Source organism: Phyllostomus hastatus, unplaced genomic scaffold (assembly GCF_019186645.2).
Source record: "Phyllostomus hastatus isolate PE091 unplaced genomic scaffold, TTU_PhHast_1.1 phas_scaffold_193, whole genome shotgun sequence".
Taxonomy (NCBI): Eukaryota; Metazoa; Chordata; class Mammalia; order Chiroptera; family Phyllostomidae; genus Phyllostomus; species Phyllostomus hastatus.
Window position 1 is genome coordinate 6,497,788 of NW_025334015.1, and position 22,943 is coordinate 6,520,730.

Here is a 22,943-nt window from a genome sequence, read left to right on the forward strand (position 1 = left end):
ACCCTCTCTGTGCTTCAGATTCTACTTCTGAAAACTAGGGAAGATGATGATTGCATTAATTATATAACCCCATGAATTTGTATTGAAAATAAAAAATATATCAATAGTGGAAATGTATTTAGAACTAGACCTATCATATAAAAACTTAAAAATAAAAATAACAGGACACTTCCTTTTCCTATTTCTGAGCCATTGCTGTCACTGGACCTCAGGTCCCATATCTATAAAATAGAGGGGATAGGAAAGATTGAATTATTTCTAATTGCGGTATTATCCTCTCTGACATTTGAAATCGGAGGTGAGTTTGTGTCAGAGGTAGGAAGACAGATTTTGTACATTTGTTTTAATTTAATTTTTGTATTACTTCTGCCCGGGCCTTGAGGTTTCAAGTAGATTATCCAATTTTCTAATCCAAAGCCTGCCAGTACCTTCTGTTTCCTGTGCAATTTATTTTTATTTTTATTTTATTTTATTATTTTTTAACCTGAAATGCAGAGCCATTGCCCAGTATCTTAGAAGCCCCTGAGGAGTGCAGGCTGGGCTGGGGCTGTGGGGGTGGGGGTCTCACAGCAGCTGGGTCCCTTCAGTTACTTGGGCTCCTGGCATTTCTTGGGGTACCAGAATGAGATGTGAGGGAAGGTGGGCCAAGGGCTAGAAGGTGATATGTGCCTCAGCAGGACTTGGCAAAAGTCTTAGCCAGAAGTTCCCAGTGACCTTCTTCTGCAAATTCCCAGGACAGGGACAGGCAAACTTAACTCCTAAAAGGTGCCATTGGAGAACTAAACTCAAAGTTCCATGACCACCGGGCTTCTGTTACCGCATGAAGAAAACTTTCTGCAGAAACTGAATTACTGTAACACATGGTTATAGTGACATGGCTACACTGGGCCTTCTTGTTCAAAGTGATAAGGAACTAATTGTCTACTCCCTACAGTGATGGAAAGGGAGCTGTCCCTGTAACCTGTATGCCCATAGGAAGTAACCTAATTCCCTCACTTACTGGAGCCCACTAGTTCTCAAATTCTCTTCGTACACCCTATCTTCCCCACACATATAATTTGCTTGCTCATTCCCTCCATGTCCTATTCATAAAAATAAAAGGATCTTTGTCACGCTATACTGACTGTGATGTATGTGGCCTTCCTTTCAAAGCTGTATGTTGTTCTAATGGCAGGGCCTGGGGTCAGGTGATTGTGCCAGGTTCTCCTCATCTTTATTTACTCTTAGTGCCAGTGACCCAGACTTGAGTGAGCTAAGGCATGAGGACCCAGGGATATTTTCCAGAAAACATCCTATTTGTGGCTGTCATGGCAGAAAGAGAACAGGGGGGCTGTGGACCAGTGCTGGATCACCTGAATGCCCAGCAGCTGACTAGGATGGCGTTCTTAAATCACCCCCAGATATAATCCTCAAACAAATCTAAAGGCCAATGAGATTGGCCAATGACTGGTAGGTTTAATAGTCCTGACTTCCTCTTTTCCAGAAGTTATTCCAAAAGTGTTCAACTAGATTGATTTCCCTGAAGGGAAAAAAAAAAAAAGGAAATATTGAGGTAGGGAGAGAAGGAAGAAGACAGTAAGTATAGAGCACCTGGCATAGAATAGGTACTCAGTAAATGTTTCTTTATTGGTGGGTGCAAGGAAGTTTCTAAATTGGTGGGACCAGTTTAGACACCTTCGGACAACAAAGTAGGATAAATTGGCCATATGTTGTACCAAATGAAAAAGCACTGAGGATTAGACACCCAGGGTCTGATTGCTGCCTCCTGCTATCCAATGGGGTGTGACCTCTGGAAAAGCCACTAACTGCAGCAGAGTCCAGGTCTCTCACCTGTCATGTTAGGGAGTCAAACAAGAGGGTATCTCAAACCCTGCAAATTCTAAGATCTGTTCATTTAGTCATCTACTCCTCAAACATTTATTGAACATGCGCATCCTCTAGACCCTGGGAATAGAAAAGGGAAGACTCTGAGGCATTGCAGGAGCTCCCAGCCACGTGGACAGGATATCGTGGCTTAGGGTATAGGGCTCTAATGGCACAAAGTCCAGGGACCCCAGGTACAGAGAGGATTGAACATCTGTAAGTGGATTTCACATACCTGGCACATGTACCAGGTATAAAGCAACTGGCTAGAATGCATGCCATTTGTGTCATTAGGAAGATATGTTCCCATGAAACCATGGCTTTGTGTCACAGTGCAGTAAAATGGAAATCATCACATGAGGCAACCTTTTTTCAGAGTATTACCCTTTAATTTAAGAACTGTTCACCTGTTCCTAAACACTTAGACTTCTATTCAGGAGTAACCATTTCTTGCACATTTTTAAATGTAGATCATTGAGATAGAAACACAACTTAGACAGAATTCAGAATGCTGTGTTCATACCTGGTTTTGTCCATTTTAGTTACCAAAAGCCTGACTTTAACAGTTAAGTAGAATGGTGGTATTCTGGAGCTGACTCAGATTAGTATGTAAGGGGCTGATTATTAAATATTCAGGAAACTTTTGAGGCCAATTTAAATTGTTGGTAACTTCAAATTGGCCTGGGTAGGAGTATTTACCTTACAGAAATTGGCAAACAGTACAAATTAAGAATTTCTTCCTACAGCCCTTCCTTCCTCCCTCCCTCCCTCCCTCCCTCCCTCCCTCCCTCCCTCCCTCCCTCCCTCCCTCCCTCCCTCCCTTCCTTCCTTCCTTCCTTCCTTCCTTCCTTCCTTCCTTCCTTCCTTCTTTCCTTTCTTCCTTCATGCCTGCTTGCCTTCCTTTTTCCCCCTTTTTTTTCAGAGAGCTGGATTAGCAGGCCAGTACTGGGTACAACTCGCTAGTATAGGTACTAGTTAATACCCAGAGGAATTTTTCACAGCAAATATAAAGAGAAGAATTGAAACAATATATGACAATAATACAGAGTATTAGAGTCTCAAAATAAATCCATGCATATATTGTCAACTAATATTTAACAAGAAAGCTAAGAATATTCAGTGGAGAAAAGACAGCCTTTTCATAAATGGTGCTGGGAAAATTGTATATTTACATGTAAAAGAATAAAACTATCTTATTAACCCTTCAGATAAAATTAACTCAAAATGGATTAAAGACTTAAATGTAGGAATAAAAAGGCTAAAACTCCTAGAAGAAAACATAGGGGGTGGGAAAACTCCTTGACATTGGTCTTGTCAATGTTTTGGTTTATTTATTTATTTATTTATTTGTGGATAAGACATCTAAAGATGAGCAACAAAATAAATAAATAAACAAGTGGGACATTAAACTAAAAATGTTCTACACAGCAAAGGAAAGACTACCTACTGAATGGGAAAAAATGATAAGCCATCTAGCTGATAAAAAGTTAATATCTAAAATATGTGAAGAACCCATTCTCACATTGTTTCAACAGTAAACAAACAAACAAGTAATCCAACTTAAAATGGGCAAAGGACCTAAATAGACATTCTTCCAAAAAAGATACACACCAATAGGTGCACAGAAAGGTGGTAATCATTGCTAGTCATAAGGAAAATGCAAAACAAAACCACAATGAGATATAACCTTCTACTTCTGAGAATGACTATCATCAAAAAGACAAGAGACAACTAGTGTTGATGAGGATGTGGAGAAAAGGAACCCTTGTGCACTGTTGGTGGGAATATAAACTGGTGCAGCCACTAAGGAAAGCAGTGTGGAGATTCTTGTAGAAATTCAAAAGAGAACCACCACATCTAGCAATTTCATTTTTGGGAATATACTCAAAGGAAGAAGAAACACAATGCGAAAGAGCTATCTTCATCCCTATGTTCATCACAGTATCATTTACAATAGGCAAAACATGAAAGCAACCTAAGTGTCCATCAATAACAGATGAATGGATAAAGAAGCTGTGAACATCTATAAATGGATCTCACACATACCTGGAATATGTAACAAGTTCAAAAGTAGGTTAATAGTTGTGAGTATGCAAAACACAGTTTATTCTTGTATTATTTATTAATTATTGTACATATTCTATATGAACAACTATACACCTACTTTTGCCCCACATTGCATATATCTATGAATATATATTGGAATATAATGGTATATATAATAAAATATTATCCAGCCATAAAAAACCCTGCCATTTGCAATGACATGGGTGGAACTTGAGGGCATTATGCTAAAAGAAATGAGCCAAACAGAGACAGACTGATATTATATCACCTCACTTATATGTGGGATAAAAAAATAATAGTCAAAGAAAAAGATATTAGGTTTGTGGTTACCAGAGGTGTGGAGTGGGAGGAGGGTGAATTGGATAAGGATGGAAACCTCCAGTTGTAAGATAAGTAAGCACGAGGGATGTGACACACCACACGATGACCACAGTCGACACTGGTGTACGGAATCTTTGCAGGTTGTTTAGAGAGTGGGTCCTAAGAAGTCTCATCATAAGGGAAGCAACTTTTTCTTTTTCTTTTTTTGTATCTTCTACATGAGATGATGATTGTTAGCTAAACTCATTGTGGTAATATTTTCACAATATATTTAAGTTTAATCCATATGTTGTACACCTTGAGCTTATGCCATTTCTATCTCAATAACACTGGGAAAATATATGCTAAACATATAGAATACCAACCATTTCCAAACTTTAGTCATTTCCAAGCTTTATAATTTTTGCCATCTTTGTGTATAACTATATCAATATACTTATTTCTAATTTAAAGCTATCCATGCTTTTATTTAAATTTATCTTAAAGGAATTTATATGCCTGCTGTAAATGGATAAAACAGTTCCTCTATGCAATAAATTTTAATATGTAAATAGCACAAAAATAATCTCATTTGCATACCACCTAAAATCATCCCACATACTGTATCCAATGAGCAATAAAGACTCTGAAATGAGTTCTTATGATCGTCTTCAGTGGCTTTTCTCTGAGGAATAATAATCACAAGGGTTATGGTACATTTGCTAGAAGGAGGCGTCACTATATTGCATACACATTTTGTACATATAATTGCATACACAAGTATATTAGGTATATATAGTAACATTTAATCATTGTAAAACCTTACGAGGAAGTATTATCATATTCCAATTTCATGAAGAAAGAAACTGAAGAAAAGAGAGTTTTGATACCTTACCTAAGGTTTGTGGCAAAGCAAGGATGAAGTTCAGGCAACTGAGCTCTTGATGGTGTGCTCTGTGTGACTCACTACACTTCACAGCTGTCCTCGGCAGTGCCTGCTAACACTAAAAGTACCCACATATAATACTCGTGTTGCTCCAGTAATCCTAAACATTGGATGACCTTGAAAGTGATCCCATAGAAATAAAAGTCACATAATTAAGACTCTATATTTCTGATGACATTATTGAAGATCTGATACCAAAAAATAGTGAATGTCCACTAATAGGTAGAATAAATTAGGTTATACCTACACAATGAGATTATGTACTCTTCTAAAAGAATGAATTCAAATTGGAAAAGGTAATTTCGAGGATTTCCATGGTGTATTGATGGGTAAGGAAAGAAAGATGCAGACAAAAAATGTGCAGTCATCCCAGCTGTAAAACACACATGGAAAGCATCCTTGTACCTGCCAGCCATGGTGAGGGCAGCCTGGAAGGGCCCAGCCCCTGCCGATGTGAAGCTGTGATTGGTCATCTGTATTTCCCCACTACTGCTGAGCGTGAGCACTATTTCATGTCAGCTTGCCATGTGTGTTTGTTCAAATAATCCTTTGCAAATTTTCACTTGTTTATTAATCACCTCTTTGCAATGTGCAAGAGCCCTTTTACATTTTATCTCCACAAATCTATTTGTCTTTTGGCTTTGTTACAAATTTGTTATGTAGTCAAATATGTGTATCTTCTTTTTTAAAAGCTTCTGGTTTTTTCAGACTCAGGTCAAAAGTGAGGAAAATAAAACTCTGGTGGAAAGGAGCCTTTTCTTCCTAACAAGACTCAGAACCTAAAATAATTTCCCATTCAAGCCGAGGCCTGACTCTCCCTGCAGAACACCCTTAAACCCCTCCCATCTGCAGCGGCTGAGCACTTTACCAGTTAGGTGTCTTGGGCTCCAGTTGTGTGCCTCCACCTCCCTTCCAGTCCACCGACCGCTGGTGCCATCACTGCAGCAGCTTCCAGTGGAGTGTGAGAGAAGAAGGTGGCAGAGTTGAGTTACATTAGCATACTGATGGCACAGCAACTCCTTGTATTTTATTATCCTAATTAGATGGGTATTAGGTTATATTTAAAGCTTAAATCTTCATTATATCCTATTACTTCTATGGATTTTTAAAAATCCAACGTGCATTTGAATCAAGGTAGATTTTTAATATGACTTTCTGCCTATTATTTTGTCTGTTTGCTGGATTCTTCCTTTTTTTTTAAACTCCGTGCCGTATGTAATGGCTTGTCAAACATATAGTTAATGTACTGCTTCTCACAAAGATTCCCTGGGGTGTCATGAAGAAGTGGAAAGATATCTGGTTCTCTGGCTCCCCTCCGCTTATACCCATCTCTAGTACACTCTGTGCAAACTTGCCTCTCTCCAGCTGTCCCCAGACCCCGGATGCCCAAGCTAGAAGTCATCAATTCACCTTTGACCACTCTCTCTCACCCCAGTACAACTTCAGCATCAAATCCAGTCTCAGGAGACATCTGCTGCCTGTGTCCTCTCCCCATTTGCTCTGTTCAGGTTTTCTAGGCCTCCTCCTCTTCTTTAGCTAGGGCTATCACGACAGTATCAGTACTCAGCACAGACTCCATTCCAGTCTCTTTCTGCTGCCAAAGCTGTTTTCTTTTTTTCTTTTTTTAAGATTTATTTATTTATTTTTAGAGAGGGAAGGGAGGGAGAAAGAGAGAGAGAGAGAGAAACATCAATGTGCAGTTGCTGGGGGCCGTCACCTGCAACCCAGGCATGTGCCCTGACTGGGAATCGAACCTGCGATACTTTGGTTAGCAGCCCGCGCTCAATCCATTTAGCTACACCAGCCAGGGAAAGTTGTTTTTTTTAGAGAATACATCTTTTGCCATGACCTTTGGAAGAATCTCCAGTGCTTGGAGGATAAAAATCCAAATCCCTTGGTGTGGCACACATATGCCTTTGTTTTCTGACCCCAACTCACCTATGCACTTTTATCCTCATTGACTCTTCCATTAACAACTAGAAATACCCTAGAGCGATGAGTGCTGGTCAAGGTGTGAAATGAAGCAAACACACACTGATCTCTACTCATCAGGATTTTTAAAATAGGACTGCACTTACTTTTTTTGCTGCCTGAAAAGTCCTTTGCCTCTCTCTGAAACTAAATGCTAATAGTTAAAAAACAATTTGTGTTGCCTCCTCTCTGAAGCTTTAATATTGGTGAAGTTTAATTTCCCCTCCTTTGAAGCTCCTTAGTAATTTGTAATACCCTAATTCAAGTATTTGTATTGTATCTTAGTGAATTTGTGTTTTGCTTTCCCTTGAGTGGTTGTACGTCTTTGAAGGCAGAGCCAATGTCACCGCCATCTTTATAACTTTTGCCCACAGCTCATTGAAGGTGGGTTTTAGTACAATTTTGTAGAAAGAGGGCACGAAGGAAAGAAGGACAAAGAGGGTAAGGGAGGTGAGGGGGGAAGAAAATATGCTGTGACCTTAAATGAGTGCCTCATGGGCTACACACTTGTTTCTTTGCTTCTTGCTTTGTTTTACTTGTTTACTTTCTTAGTTACTAAAATGATGTAATAAGCACTCTTAAACTAATTGAGGAACTTGACTTACAAGTTTTGCTTATCCTAAGAATTTAAAAAGGGACTTGCATTGTATCAAACATATAGCAGACAGCTCGAAAATCACCTATCATAATTTTCATCTTAATCTCATTTTTATTTTTATTAATTCTGGTTCTGATTATAATGCACACTAAGTATAAGAGAAAAGATGGGCTCTTTTTTGAAACCTAAGGTTAACATATGTAGTCTGTGTTTCTTTTGCTGTGCTTCATTATGAAACTGAACATAAGCCTCCCATCTGCCCCCCAACTCAGGAAAACAAGGGTGAAGGGGAAGACAGAAAGGCTGAGATACTGGTGAGCTTAAACTAGAAGCACAGGGGGACAGGCAGAAACCAGAGTGGAGGTTTTATGGAGCAAAGCTCATATTAGTAATAATATATTATATAGGTTTTAACATATATAATTGTAAATGCATATTGTACATTAATGTTAATGTATATTATTAATGAGACTCCTGAGAAATGATAGCCAGGACTGAAAATATTTGGTGCCACACTAAGAACCAACTGAACTAAGCAAGCTCATCAGAAATGGGGCCTCCAGAAGCTTACCCATTCTGCGTGAAGCATTATAGCCCCTGAGCAGGTGACTTTGCTTGGTGATGAGTGACAGCCTAATTTACAAGAATGCTGAGAAACAGCACATTTGAAAACAAACCAAATATACACTTTATAAGGAAAAGGAAATGTGATTCCGAACTCCATTGCAAAGTTTCCCTGAAGCTTCACTAACCCCATAATTAGATGATACCTAAACTGGATGAAGTGTTAGTATTACATATTACGAGGAATTTACTGGGGATTGTGCCATACCTCCTATTTATATTTCTGGTCCAACTTGTCGATTTTATTTTAATAGAGAATATGTATGCATGTATGCATACATGTACTATAGAAAGTTCCACTAGGAATTAATTCTGATGTCTTAATAGATTAACCTTGCTGGCACCTAATATAATTTATTTTTAAAAATGAAACTTTTACTACTGCAAAGATTTTAATGAGTAGGCTTTCTTGATATTACTCTAGAAATAGCCATCCCTGAGACTGTGGTTTTCCTAAAGGCCCACTCTCTGCTGATTTCAGTAGAAAGCTTACCTGCACAACAGCTGTGAAATCGGACCAGTAAAGTTGACCCTTGAACAGCATGGGTTTGAACTGTGATGGTCCACTTAGACAGAATTTTTTTCCAGTAAATATATAATAAGTCCTCTTATCCTCATGTTTCTCATCTGCAGTTTCTACTATCCTTGGATGCAGAGGGACAACTGTAGGCATTATTTCATGCCGTGCTTTCTACGGGAGTTGAGCATTCATGGATTTTAAGATCTGCATGGGGTCCTGGAAACAATCCTCCTTGGATACTGAGGGGCTACACATACATTTTGGAGGAGTCAGAGTTAAATGTGAATTTTCAGCTGTGTGGGGTCAGCACCCCTAACCCCCGTGTTGTTCAAGGGTCAACTGTATATTTCAATAGAAGCTCTGTTAAAGAATGAGACTTGCATCTGCCTGAGCAGTTTGCTCAGTTGGAATTAACTTAGTTTTTCAATATCACCAGCCTTTGCACACCTTTTCTACCTGCATTCCCTGGGCAACCGAGAGGAAATTTATTCTTCAGGAAGACAGACAAACATCAGTTGCCATGTTGGAGATGGTTCAAAGGACCAGGAACTTAGTGCCACCTAATGCATAGTACATGTAGGTTCTCTGAAATATAATATCAGCAAACTCTTTCATATTGACTTTTCTGAGAAAATGTGATTCTAACAATTGCTTTGCCTCCATTACACAAACTGTCTAAGGCAATCTGGCCATGGTTTCCAAAAATATAAAAGTGGGTCTGGTTCTTGTGGGCTCTTGAAGGGTGGTGTGTGAAGGAAGACACTCAAGACCAGGAGCTCTTCACCTGAATCTGTCACTCCCCATCTGGCAGAGAGGAGACATGTTTCCTTTTGTGTCACATGGGTTGTCTGGGTGTTTGCTAACCAATTCAGGAAGGCCATAGCCCTCTGCATACTTCTACTGAGTGCCAGGAGATAATGGGTGACCAGCATTTCATGTCTTCTAATGTTGAGAGTGCTCACATTTTTGGTACACGGGTACCAGTGGAACCTTGTCTTTACAGAATGCCAAGGCTTCTGCTCTGTCCTGGTTCTGCCTTACAACCCATTTTTTCTGTTCTGTAAAACAGTTCATGTTTAAATTCAGAATGTCTTAAACAGTGTCTGCCAAGAGTCTTTTGCTGTAGCGCACTCTCTAGAAACATGTTTTATTGAGCATCCTTGAGGGTTCCTTCCTTTTTATGAGAAATTTCCTTTTTCAATCATCTTTAGCAATAAACATTTGAGTATAGAATTCCCTATATAAATCTGATAGGATGATTAGAGTTTCAAGGACAAAGGCTTCTGTTATTCCCAACAAGCATCTTTTCCCCAAAGGCCCGAGAGTGCCCTGCAGCTCTGGTAGGCGTGTTGCGGGAAGCCAGGCCCCTCCTGCTCTGGGCGGGATTGCCTTGGCAGGTACAGCAGACAGCAGAAGTGGAAAGGCAGGACTTCAGGACTGGCCATTGTCTTCAATTCTAGAGGTTCATTGCTAATGACAGTTACAGTAATTAAATCAAAGAAGAGCTGTCAACTGCAGTTCTTTCTTTGCTCTTAAAGAAAAAGTTTTCTATCCTTTCAGTTGCCCTTTGTGTGAGCTTGATGAAGTTCTAATTAAGGAAATTTCTCCTGATTTTTTTCCTTAGTAAACACTGTATTTTTTTTTTGGCCCAACAGAACTAAGATTAGGGTGATTGTTCTTACTCTCTTTACTGCTATAATAACTATGTTAAAATTGTGTTTTTTAAAGACTTTTTGTTTGATTTTCTTATTTTTTATTTCTTCTTTTCATCTTCTGCTTCTTCCTTTTCTTCTTTCCTTTAATCTTTCCTATACCTATTGAGTAAAGTTTTGTTTATTTTTCCCAAACCCTAGATTGATGCTTTGGATGATACAGAATTATAGGTGGTTGTCCGAAATATTGAAAGTGTCTCTCTTTTGTAAACTTCATTTTTAATGAATTATAACATAAATACAGAAAAGGACACAAATTATAAATGTAAAGCTTAAAGAATTTTCTAAAAGAGAAATATACCTATACAGCCAAAGAGCAGCTTGGGGTTCATGGATGTGTTTATTATGTTTCTGAGCTGTTTATAGACATAAAAAAGTTGTGCAATATGAGGGTACTATTTAGGCTGACGATTTGATTCTCTCATTACTCCTCACCAGGGCAGCTGGGTCCCTGGAGGTGGTTTAATGCATCTCTGAAGTTCAGGGTTGGTAGCCTGAATCAAGTTGCTTCTTGGATAAGCCCTGATCTAGCTTCTTCCCATAGCCCACTTTTCCTTCATCACACTTCTGACAAGTACTGCTCAGAGTGTTGGACTGCTTCCTGCCATTGTTATGTGGAAAATTAATAAGCACAGTCATAAAGTGCTTTGACATTCTAAAGTGCTACAGAACTGCTTGATGATGATAGAAGCATCGAGGGGCTGTCTGGAGCCAAATGGGTCTTCAGAGGGAGTCTAGATGGAATTGACAGCTGTGGTAGGTGAAGTTTAAAACATATCAACTGTTAAAAAGATCAGAAATGGGTGATGACTTTGTCAGCTTGCCCATCATTGCCTTTGTGTGGGTTGCCTAACCATGTTGTAAAATATCTGTTCTGGAGCAGGGTGTGCGTCAGAAAGCCCCGTCTGCTCAAGGGCTGGGTGAGGGTGGCCAGTGTCATTCCTGTTGTGGTTTTGACTGCACAGCCTCCACATGAGTCCACAAAAGGAATGAGAGGAAATCGTTCACTTATATGACCGAACATCTCTATAGCATCAGCTGATGAGATCCCATCATTTTCTAAGATACATAAACTGGGTAAAAAAGGTGAAGGGATTAAGGAGTACAGATTGGTGGTTACAAAATAGTCACCAGGATGTGAAGTACAGCAGAGGAAACATAGTCAATAATACTGTAATAACTATGTACGGTGCCAGCTGAGTACTGGAAATATCGGGAGTGACACTTTGTAAAGTATGTGATTATCTAACCACTGTGCCTGAAACTAATAGAAAATAATATTAAACCTAAATGGTAATTGAAAAAGAAAGACGCATTCACATCCATGTGGATGACACAAATAACACTCTAATAATTCCTTCTGAATGCCAAACATCTTTATCTTCACTCAGCTTCAGTAGCCCATTCTCCTGGCCACATCCTGGAACTGGAAATTACTTGAAACTTCTGTAACCTTAAACTCCACTTGCTGATACTTCTTTCTATGGTCCTTGATATGCTGTCCTACTTAGATTTCCGGTACTTGTTACTCTCTCTGTGAGTTTCCTCTTGGCTTTACCTGAACCCTTGTCATTTTGCCACAAATGCCTTGAAAAACCTCATACTAGCTCCCACATCAGCATTTTTTATTTATATCTAGGATTCTGAGCACTGCTGCAGGCAAATTATTTAACTGTTTAAACTAATATTTTTCTAAAGCTATGACTTTATGCTAAAGTTATGTAGTATTTCTTTGTATTTCTCTACTTGGACTATTTTGAATTTTTACCATTCCCTTCAAGGTGTCTACATATCTTTTTTCATCTCAACAGATGGCCTTGTCCCAAGTTCAGAGATGAAATAGTCAGGTATAAATTCTCTCATGTTTTGTAACTACCTCTCACTTAGAAATGTATCTGCATTGCTAGCCACCTTGCTTCCTTCCTTTCCTCCTCAGCCAAAGAAGTGCCCCTCACTCTGTTGTTTGATGTGAACTTCACTCTATTAATTAACCCATATGCTCTATCTTATTTTCAAGATCATATCTTTTGTCATTTTCTTTAAAAAAAAGAGGAATATGCTCCAGTCTCTCCCATCTTTGCAAAAATCTGTTTCCTCAAGTGAATAAAATAGTGATCTACACTCATATTTCTCAGGCACTCCTCCAGCCACAGCAATTTAACTTCTTTATGTCCTTGTCAACTCATATTCCTTTCACTGAAATTAGAACAGTCTTCCAATGCCCATTCCAGCACTTATCTGACTTGACTCCCTCTGGAATGTATGGCATCAACTATTCTTCTCTTATCGCTTCAAAATGCCAAAGTCTCCATAACACACTTTGCAAAAATAATAATAATAGTAATAAATTTATGCAATTATTTGATAAATATTCATCTCCCCAAGTGTACTGTATATTCAATAGAGGAAGAAATCATGGCCTTTTACTAAACATTTTAACCCTGTGCCTAGAGCACATATGAGAACAACAATGTATATTTCATGGACAAATTAATGCTTTCATGGAGAAAGTAACACCATTCTCCTTGTATGTCTCCTCATGTTTCTCTTACTTTTCTGGGACCTCCTTTTCAATGTTCTTCCTAGCTCACCCTTTATACATTGTTGTTTTTCAAGGCATCATATAACCTCAGTTTTCCCATTCTTAATAGTATGCTTCTATAATCTGTCCTATGGCTGTAGTTTCAGGCGCTAACGCTCTCCTAAGCTTCAGATGTATTTAATCAGCTTTACACATGTTTTCCTCGGAGTTTCCGTAGAAATCGTAAATTCATCTCTACCAAAGCTGTTGTTCTCTCCCTGTTTTCATTCTAGTCCTATCCTAGAGTCCAGATCATGGTCGTTGGCATGCTGCTCAGTGCCAGCGCCCCAGCGGCCTCTCTGTCACTTTCGGTTACTGCCTCTTCTCGTCCTCCGCATCGCAGCCGCTGCTGCTACACTCCGGCGATTCTTCCCGCATGACAGGTCTTTCATTTGTCCTCTCCTGGCCATCCCCAGTGGTGCTATCATTATAATTCCTTGCTTGAAGAATAGTCTTTGATTGTTCTCCCTGTCTCCAATTTATTTCCTATAATGCCATCAAATGTTTTTTTCTGTAACAAAATTAGAGTTATATAATTTCTTGCTTTAAAACCTTGAAAAGAAAAGCACATTGAAAGGTTTCTAAGTACTTTCTGCAAGAAATGGAAAACACTCGATGGCATTAAAGCCCAGCTTACATTAGCCCTAGCCTGTCCCTGCCCTCCGTCCTCTGCCCTCACCTTGCCCTGGATGACCAGCCACAGGCCCTCCGGCATTCTCATGCATCCCTTCTTTGCACAGACTGTTTTTTTTAGCCTAAAGTGTGCCCACTATTGCCCCCACCCATCTTTCCTCCTAAAAAAAAGTCTCTTGCTTCATAATTTGGTTCATGCATCACCAACTCAGGAAAGGCTTTTGTAAACTACGGTGTATTAGGTCCCCTCCTTTGCACTTTCTCTAACTGTATTTGCTTCTCTGCCCTTCAGCTGGACTATAAACAATTTAAAGACTGAGATTACATATCCCTAATGCCTAATACACATGGCATTCATCATGTTACAGGAACCTAATAAGTATATAGTAAATGGATTTTGAACTTTTTATATTACTATTTCCAGTATGAAGTAACTGGGTCATTTTCTCATCAAGCCTCTTAATTTGGGAAAAAATATTTTTTAAAAAAATTGCAGTTGTCTGGGGTAAAAGAATGAATGCATAGCCTTCTGCTGTTGAGTTGTGGGAAGGGTATGCTGGACATTCCACCACAGTAGCCTCAGGAAGGTCTCCAGGACTCGTCTTTCCTGAGTCCTACATGCTTCATTAGATGCTCGTGTGGTTTTATTCCACGTCAGTGGCAGAACTGAACTCCCAGATGGCTTCCTGCTTTGCCCCTGCCTTCTCCAACTGCCAGTTGCTGTGTGCTTAGAAATACAGACCCATTTTAATATTGGCCTGAGGCAACCTGCTGTGCCTAAAAGTCCCTGAAGACTAACTATAAAGAATTCTGAATTATCCAAATGTTTGTGCATCTCCATGTCTGACCTTTTCCAGTAGTGCACAGTTGAGAACTGGCTATGACGGAAGCTACACATTGTTTTACCCAGCCACTGAAAGAACTAGAGGAGGGTGTATCCTAAGGATGTGACTCTAGCTTTTTAGTAGTTGCCTTTTATGCAATAGTAGACTCACTTTGACACCAACCAAGTAGAATTGTGAAGAAGAGGCATTTGAGGAAGTTCCCCAAATCCTCAGGAACTACTGCAAACACGCAGTCTTCAGGCCCTGGGACCCTGCCTGCCCATTGCCCAACAGGCTGCATGGTCTCCGGGCAGGTTTCAGACCCTCGCAGACTAGCTTTGCCTCGGAACTATCTGTTCTAGCCCCACACATTCAGAAACACACTCTTTGCCGCCTTATTTCGTTAACTTATTGGCCTTGAATGTTAGTAGTTAACAATACTAATAACGAATGTTTATTGAGCCTTTGGCAAATACTCAGAGCATCTTGTGGATGATCTCATTCAGTTCTTTCAGGCATTACCTCAGCCCTTTCAAGCCTGGTGCTGCATTGTTATTTCTATCTTTTCAAATGAACAAATTGAGATAGAAAGGATTAAATCACTTGGCTAATTTCCTCTCCTAAATGGCAACGCTGGAATTTTAAGCCCCGAAGTCTGATTCCAAAGCCCTTCAGTAGCCTCCAGGCTATAAGGAGCTGCTAGATGCTGGGCATCTCATGTCCTCCCATGTCCTCTCAATCCTGATTGCAAGCACCTTGGTGTCTCCGCCTAAATGTGAAGGCTACCTCTTACCTCTGGAGCCCACTCTGTCCCCAGGAGGCAGGTCAGAGGGGCCCATGGCCTCCCACAGCAGGCCCCCACTGATGACTACAGCAGTTGGTGTGCACACACCATTGGAGTTCTGTCGTGTCTGCAGTGACTCAGCAGAGGTGTGTGTTTTCCACTGGCTCAACGAGTTTCCCAAGTGCAAGGAAGTCCCACTGGCCTGCAGCGGTCACCTTCCTGTCCTTGTCTCAAGGCTTTGCTCCCCCCGACAGGTGTTTTTCTTCACCTTCCCAACAAATGACATGTCCCGTACCCTCATCTCGGTCTCCGCTCCTGTGAAAATCCGAGCTAAAGCAAATGGCGTGTGTTGCCACTCCCAGGTCCCCTGCAAGGACGTTCAATGCCCTAAAGAGAGCAAAGCAGAGACGGATGGGGGCCTCCGAAGCCTGTGGGCACTTCTGGCTTCTCTGTCTACTCAGAGTGCTGGCCCTGCCTTTCCCTGCCTCTCTATATCGCCTGCTCTTCTCCCTTTCCCAAAGCAGCTGTCTGGGCCCTCCACAGGGCCTTCTCACATGCTGGGGACATGTTTGCAGTGAGCCACTGCACCTCACTCCATTGTACCTGGAAGGCTAAATAGTTCTCCCCTCTCCTCCCCTGGATCAAGTTATTTGGCAGCTGGTTATTTGGTTACTGCAACAAAAATAACTGCAGGTGAAGGTAGCCAATCACCCTGGCTCTGTTTAGTGTGGTTTTCCGGGAAGCCCAGCCCACACATTTCCAAGAAAGGCTCTCATTGTCCCCACAGCAAAAGTCCTACTCAGGTTGGCTCATGTAGCACATTAGTGAGCACCCTCTGGGTTTTGGAACTGTACTAGTTGCTCTCCCCTTGTAACTAGTGTAGGAAGAAGTTACTCTCTAGAACATGTGTTTGCTCTGAGCTGTGTACTCCTACCTCGTTAGGTTCCAAAGATTCACACAAATGCCCCTTTTCCAAGCAATTGCTTGCAGCAAACATATGATGAACATCCTGCTCCCTTACCCAGAAGTCCAGGGAAAGAAAAAGACAAAGAAGAAAAAAAGCAAAGTCCATGGTGTGAAATCTATTTTGTGTTGACAGATTTGACTTTATTTTAATGTATTCTTATTTCTTTTGAGTCCAGAAGTTGGCAAGAGTTCAAATGTTTGCTGTCACTTTAAAATTGAGTAAGAACATTAAACAAACAAATAACAAAAATAATGCAATCACAAAACGTGTAACATTCCCTCTCCAAAATTAATAGGTCAGCCTCTCAACCACACTCAGCTGATTTTTTAAAAAGATTTTATTTATTTATTTTTAGACAGAGGGGAAGGGAAGGAGAAATAGAGGGAAATATCACTGTGTGGTTGCCTCACACATGACCCCTACTGGGGACCTGGCCCACAACCCAGGCATGGGCCCTGACTAGGAATTGAACCAGTGATCTTTTGGTTCACAGGCCGGTGCTCAGTCCACACCAGCCAGGGCACTTAGCTGGTATTTCTTATGTATACAGAACAGTTATGCACAAATTGCAGTAAGAATGCTGTTATTGTGAGATTAGAGCTGCTGAGAAACCACAAGAAGACAGAGAGCTAATAGCAAAGCAAGGGGTTTATTGAAAGCAGGGTCTCTCGGAGGCAAGAGAGGGGAAGCAGTCGACCTGAGACCAGTTCCCACCTGGGTGGGTCTGTGCAAAGTTTTTGAAGAAAAAAAAAAGCACTATGGGGAAGTAGTCTTGTCATTGGTTACTTCGAGACTGCTCTACTTTCTTCCTTCTCTTATTGGGTGTTTCTGTCCCAGGGCTCTCTAGTTCCTGGAACTATCCTATCCATGATGGATTACTTGGGTGCTGTCCCACCCTGCTCTGTTTGTTCCAATATCCTGTTTTGCTGGCTCAGTGCCTCTGTGCAAGGTCAGACCAGACTGCTAGTTATGGGCTAAATTGTGTTCCCCACAAAAAGTTGAATGTTCCAGCCCTAGCCCCCAGCACTTCAAAATGTGGCTTATTTGGATATAAATCCTACTGTAAAGGGGTAAGTAAGGTGAACTGAGACCTTCAGGGTGGGTTTTCATCCAGTCTGACTGATGTCCTTGTGAGAGGAGGAGAAACACCAGGTACAGAGAGGAGAGACCAGGTGAGGACGCGAGAAGGCAGCCATCTGTGAGCTCAGAACAGAGGCCTCGGGAGAAACCAAACCTGCCACACCCTGATCTCGGACTTCCGGCCCCCAGAACTGTGAGAAGCGAAATCTCTGATGTTCAATCCACTCAGCCTGTTGTATTTTGTTATGGCAACCTAGCAAACTTGTGTAAATACCTGGTTTGGAATCACAGCTGTGTCATTTAATTTATTCTTTGATCTTTAGAGCATCACTTTGTCTTTCAGAAGCCCAGTTTTCCTGTATGGTAATGATGTCACTCTCCAAACCCTGTTGAAAGGACATATTTGCAAAATGTGCCTGAAGCTGCCCAGCCTGCAGGGTTTTCACATGGGCACTGCACACATGTTTGGTGATTTATTTTTCTGGATGTGAGAGAAGATAGGATACAATTTTTTTTTTACTAGTTGCTGCCAGAGAAGTCTCAAACATTTATGAGAGCTAATTAAAAATATATCACTCTAAGTGTGAAAGTGGTGACAAGTAACAATAACAAGGCTGCAGGAAAAGATGCCAGTCGGTCATGTTCTCTGAGGTGCTGGGGAAACACCTCTCTGAAGTTAGGCCTTAGGACAGACGCTGCCGGTGAGGCAGGGTCAGAAGAAGAGGGGACAGACTGAGGAGTGTGTGCATGGCACCACCTGAATCGGTGGCGGTAAGGAGTTCCGCAGCTCAGAGGATGACCGGGTTGGTCCCACAGAAAATTAAGGTGTGTGCCTGAAGGCCAATGGGCAGCGCCAAATTCCTCTCTTTCGATTTTGGGAAAGGTGTGCCCCGGAAGAGATTCCTACATTGAGAAGGAAGTGTACAGCATTACCTGTGACCTCTTTCAACTCTAAGATTCCCTAACAGGATTAAAAAGAGAGCCAGGGCTAGTTTGGCGTGTTAAAAGGTTTAGACTTTATCCATTGCACAATTGAGAACAAATCAAAACTGTGTTTGTTTGTTTATTTATTTATTTACGATACAGGATAAAACATGCTCGAAAATGATCGATCTGACAGCACATTGGAAGCATCTGTGAAGGAGACTAGTTAGGAGCCCAGTAGAAAGAAGAGCTTAGCTCTTGTGTCTGGCTCTACCACTGACTATTGTGTGACCTCACAAATACGATTCCATTTATTTATCTTTAGGTATGCGTTCATTCACTGGAGAATGATTTAGTGTATGCTTTCTATCTTCCAGGCTCACTATAGAGTGAAGTGAAAATGGTGTTAGCTTGTGATTTCATGTACGTAACAGCCTAGCATCAACGATGGAGAAATCAGTGACTAACACAGAAGTTAAAGGAGGCACACAACTAGTCTTTGGGGTTCAGGGAAGGATTCCTTGGGAAATAATATCAAGGCTTCCCAGAGTAAAAGATGTCAAATGTGCACTTAAGCATGAGCCCTTGTTTCTCCATCTATTGAAAAATAAAAGAAGGGAGTGCACTTTCCCTGCCCGCTTCAACGGTTTCCTCTGAGTCCAAATAAGGTGAATGTATAAGAAACGTTTGAACGTTCTAAACATAGAATATTATAATTTGCTAGAGCTTGGAGACTGATTGGATATGGAAGCATATTCACTGGTTGGTGAAGAGATAAGTAAGAACAGTCTTTAGTTTTTGACCTGGTCAAATGGAAGATTGGGGCACCTTCACAGTCTTTGTCACTAAGCCTAATGCTGTGTTGGGTGAGGAGAAGGGCACCACGGGAAGAGCGATGTTGAGGGTGTTAACTTTGGAGGCGATCTGTGAATGTATGATGGAGGAATTGAGAACCCAGGCCTGAGAGGTGGAGTTTAGCTACAGAAAGAGGAATGATCAGGATAAAGGTGAAGCTTAGAGCATCATTAGTGTTTAGATGAAGGCATGCAAATGAGCTTTCCTTACCTCATTTTTAAAAAAGAATGTTAAAATGCTGAAGTTTTATATTCCCAATTCCAGTCATGCTGGGCCAGCTGCTGGCCCTTTTGGTCTGTGATGGGGGTACTTGTAAGCTGCAGAATTAAGGTAAGGTGGGGAATAGAAAGATCGTAACACTAGTGTCTGCCTTAGCCAGCCAGCAGATAAAGATTTGTAATCTACTAGCTGAAGAATCATGGGTGAGAAGAAGAAAGCAATTGATTGAGCCTTGGTGGGCAGGAATTAAAAATAGTTGAGGGATGATGAATAAAACATTACGGATAGACATCCTTAGCAGGAGGCAGAGGTGCGTGAAAGTCTGGGTTATGAACCTCCCTAAGTCAAAGAGGGTGAGTATTCAATCCAATCTGAGAAAAAAAATGCATTTACAGGGAGGAAGAACATAAGACGGAGGTTTTGGAGAAAAAGGCAGGGTCCTCAGGGGGCCTTGCAGTACGCCTTTGTTGGAGCCATTTGCAATTATTTAATGTTTGAATCTAATCATTTCCTTGATTTAGCAAATCAAAGATATTTTTCCCCTCAAGAGCAAAATACCTTCATTTTATTTTCTTCTCCATAATTAAGTAATTTCTTAATTAGTAATGTTGAACTTACCCAGTCTGAAATGACACATTTTATTCCTTTTTGTAAAAGTGTGCACGGGTACACACCCGGCCCCTGCCCCTGGTGCTTGCTTGTCACTCCCTGCTCCTTTGTGTTGCTGAGCTCTCTTCCTCTCCTCCTTCTCTCCCTTCCTCGCTTGGGAGAGATCAGGCATCTCCAGCTGCTCTTCCTGAGCAGTGGGGAACCCAGCTGTGTCATCTCACACTGTCTGCCTTCCTGGTGGATTTAATTAGCATAAAGGAATTTCTCCTCAGAGGGGATGTCACACTGTGGCTTTGCACCTGGTGGGCAACCCTACTTCTTGGTCTTTCACACTTGGCAGGCAGGAGGTGGGGCATCTGCTAAAGAGGGCTTCCCGAGTGGGCCGTGGCTGTGGCATTCCCCAAGGCCCCAAGCACTTTGCACCTGAGGCTGGGGCTGCGGCTGGGCTGCTGAAAGCACAGCGCCTAGCATGCCCCTTTCTATTCCTGTGGGCTTTCTTCCTCCGCTTGATTAAGCACAGCACCAGCTGACACTTTATGCTGCAGAACGCAGAGTGATAGGGGCCCAAGCGAGGGCTGGGCTGGTCTGGTCTGCTCTGGTCTGACTGAGCACAGCATTTAAGCTCTGTGACCATTCCTCTCTCAAACTGTCTCGTCCACCACCAAGGCTGACAATTAATGACAGACACCTTCTCCACCAGAGAGCTTAGCCAACTAGTTAGGATTCACTGTGTGATCAGTATGCGCTCAGCTCTAAGAAAACCCCGCAGGAGAGCAGGGAACCCCAAGGAAGGTATTGTTTAGTGGGATTTTCAGAGGTGCTCTGGTAGGATGGCCCTTCCATGGATGTATGTGAGTCCAGTCTCTGAGTTCATTTTACCTGAAACCTGGGTTGAGTGCAAAGAGTGGAGTTCTTCTCTGACCACAGGCCACCTGCCACTCTCCCACTCCTTAGCCTGGTAGCAAGAAAAATAATGGTTCAGCACCCCAATGAGGCACAATTATTGTGAAAGTAATAGAACAATAATGCCTGCCTGTGATGGAAACTTTGATAGCTGTGGATGAAAGGCCCGCAGAAGGACAGCCTGCTCTTACTAGCATTTATATAATACATTTCGTCTTCAAAGCACTTTGCAGATATTAACTAATGAACACAGACCCTGTATTATTCCCCTGCAGGCCTGGGAGGGGTAGTCCCTGATTAGTCTCCACTTAAATGGAAACATTGTTGTGGAGGCTGGGACAACCTTCCTCTCAGCAGCCCTGTTCATTCTCCTTGAGGAGGCCTGCTCTGACCCCCCACGGAAGGAAGTCACACACCCACACCTTCCTGATGGATGGGTAGGAAACCAGAGAACCTGCTAGACCAGGGCTGTCTAGTAGGAGTATAATGGAAGCTACACATGTAATTCCAACTTTCCCAGAGCCATATTTTTAAGAGAGTAGATAGGTGAAATTAGGTTAAATAATTAACCCAATATATTCTAGATATTATACTTTGGACAAGTAATCAATGTAAGTTGACTCACCTTTTTTACTGTTGTACTAAGTCAGTCTTTGGAATTACCATGTGTTTTACACTGAGAGCACGTCTCCCTGTGCCACAGCCCATGTGCTCCATCGCCAGGGGTGGGCAGTGACTGCTGTACAGGACAGCACAGATCTGCACTGGTTTCGAGAAGGAAATCCCAGAATGTCCAGTGGTATCTTCCAGGGCCATCGGTCACATGGCAGAATGGGACAGGGGTCCAGTGGGGTCTGTAGCCTGTAGACGTAAAGTCGAGAAACTTACCCGATTCAGAAACTTACTAGCAGTGTGACACTGGGCCTATTATTCGATCTATTTGTGCTGCAGTTTCCTAAGCTAGAACATGGGCATGCAACTAGGTCCATCGTCACAGTTTTTGTGAGGATTAAGTTGTTGCGTGGGTCCCCGGCCAGCAGTGACCACGGAACGCTGCGGATGGCTTGATGATAACACGCGAGAAAAAACACACATGCACAGAGACAAACTAGTTTCTGTGGGGAAGTAGGGACGAAATGGCCACCCCGCCTAGTGGGGAGCGCGCCGATTTACAGTCCATACCTGCTTTAATTGGGCTCATTCTGCATAATAATTCAGGTAAAGTACAGTACTCATTAGGGGGAAGTAAGGAACCATAGAAAACAAAGAACTCTGCCAGCCTATTGAGTCGGGGTCAAAGAGCTGTAAGACTGAGGAACAAACTAACTTCCTCCTTGGACCCTTCTCATTCAACTGAGAGCACTCTAAACAAAGAAGGTTTCACAGTAATTCACATATTCTTTCTTAGGCCTGATCACCCGGGGATTCCGCCCTTTTCAGCACAGAGCTGCACCACCCTGTCATTGTTTCAGGCTTAGGTGGAGCAAGGGAACTAAGGCAACCGAGAGATAAGGAGGTTTTCTCTCAGACGCTGAGAACTCAGGCTATGTCAAAGCCGAGGAGCGAGGGTCCATCACCCCCTTTTACTGCAGCCCCCCAAATCCTTCTTTTGGGGGGGGGGCCTCCCAAAGTGATCGTGCCTGTCTTAGGTCGTTCCCCCCTTGGGGAATCTTACCCGTCTTTGGCTAACTGACCAAGCTTTTTGGGGTTCAGTTACGAATAAAGCAGCAGAAGCAGCATTCCTGCCAGGGAGATAAGCTTTTGTCTCCTTGCTGGCTTACAGTTCCAAGGGCGTTCCCTTAGCCTTAGCCTAGGCGGGGGTTTCAGCTTCTGATACCAGTCAGGGCAGTTCCCAACATTAAGTGAGATTATTTTCATGAACACTGACTGCAGTGCCTAGCATGTGGTAATAAAGCAACAGGGAGTAGTTATCATATAAACAGGGTGAGCTCCTATCGAAGCG

General features: G+C 41.9%; 1 protein-coding gene across 1 annotated transcript in view; it reads left to right on the forward strand.

Annotated features, from left to right (window-relative positions):
* OPCML (opioid binding protein/cell adhesion molecule like) overlaps positions 1 to 22,943 on the forward strand; it is a 1,099,555-nt gene that overhangs the window by 287,165 nt on the left and 789,447 nt on the right. The gene's annotated exons all lie outside the window — the stretch shown is intronic.